The sequence below is a fragment of the Nematolebias whitei genome, chromosome 23 (genome assembly GCF_014905685.2).
Source record: "Nematolebias whitei isolate Nwh7 chromosome 23, NemWhi1, whole genome shotgun sequence".
Lineage (NCBI taxonomy): Eukaryota > Metazoa > Chordata > Actinopteri > Cyprinodontiformes > Rivulidae > Nematolebias > Nematolebias whitei.
Window position 1 is genome coordinate 24,805,860 of NC_056520.1, and position 1,587 is coordinate 24,807,446.

Here is a 1,587-nt window from a genome sequence, read left to right on the forward strand (position 1 = left end):
TGATTTGACGCTCTATCACCTCGATCCGGAACAATGGGACGTGACTCTGGATGACTCAGAGTACCTGGTGAACATGTCTATAGACATAGATCCAGAAACTCTGGGAAGGATCCGTTTTGAAGGCACCCAAGTCGTCGACGTGGAACCAATAAACCGAGTTCTCAAGTCCCTCAGGTCCACAATTAAGAACCCGATCCAACCAATTACCTATGCGTGGTCAAGCGCGGACACGTTAATCATAGCCCTGCTAATGACGATAACCCTCGTATTGTGTGGGATACTCGCATCCCTGTTCCGGAGCCACACGTCACACCGAGTCGACCTGGATCGCCATGCAGCGCACCTCGATATGATTATGTCTCGCATATGCGGGTCTGCAAAGAAGCCACTCACACGGGACAGCGTGACTAAATCTGACAACCAGGGTGAGGTGAAGCAGTGAAACGATGTTTTTAGTTGCTTAGTCACTACTCTTGTCGGTGTTGAAACGTTGTTGAATTGGTTTTGGTTGTTTCTGAGGTAAGAATGAATCTTGTGTGTAGTTAAGTTAGAGACTAAGAGGCCTTTAACCATGCCAACATGCAGTTCATTCGTTAAATTGCAATCTTTGCGGAGTCAATGTATATTATTGCTACCTTAAGTACCATAATCTACATTGATCTCACAACGCTTAAGCCGAACCTACTCGAACAGTTCTATTCGGGGGGATAGCTAATTCTTTTTGATGAGTCTCGCCATAGACTTCCAAAACATTTATGGGGAAACCAAACACCCAATCTCAAGTCGTTCGTCTAAAAGACAACAGACAATTGAACCAAACTATATTTTACCATGTAAAGCTAACTTAAACCGAGTTAGAAATGGAAAAATAGTTTGGAACCCTTTTCTATAGGTATAAACCCCTGTAGGTACCCCTTTTCAGCATGTTCCACCCCTTAACTGGTAGTTGTAGCTGTTCCCAATCATAATAGCTTACACACCAGGTGCATATAGGTTAAGGCCTTATGTAAAATCCCCTTCATAAGCCCACCTTAAACCACATAATTGCATGTCACATTTGAACCAGAACGGCACCGACTGGACGTCGCCCAGAGACGACCTTCGCTGGAGGCGACCTGCAAACCTGACGTTGGTCTCCACTCTTCATCCAGTGGCCGCATCTTCAGTTCAATCCAAGGGTACCCCTCTGTATGCTGATTAATCAACACTTCCAATCGTTGTGGATTTACCGTTGTGGATTATATGACTTTTTCCAATGGATTACAGACTCTGTTTCCAAGGGGTTAAAGCATTGCTACAATGGAATTACCGAGACGTTATGGACTTATAATCAACACAATGGAATTGCCAAGAACATTGTGGAATTACCTTTAACTTTGTTTTCCTTGCTGGATTACTTTTGACTTTTGTTTTCCTTGCTGGATTACTCTTGACTCTTGTTTCTTTGCTGGATTACATCAAGCTTCAAGGACAATCGAAGGCGTAAGTTCATGTTTGGAATTCATCCCCATGGACGGGTGATGATTTCCAAAGGGGGGACTGTAGTGAACTTAACCTGATGTCAAAACTAAGCCTAAGGTCAAAACC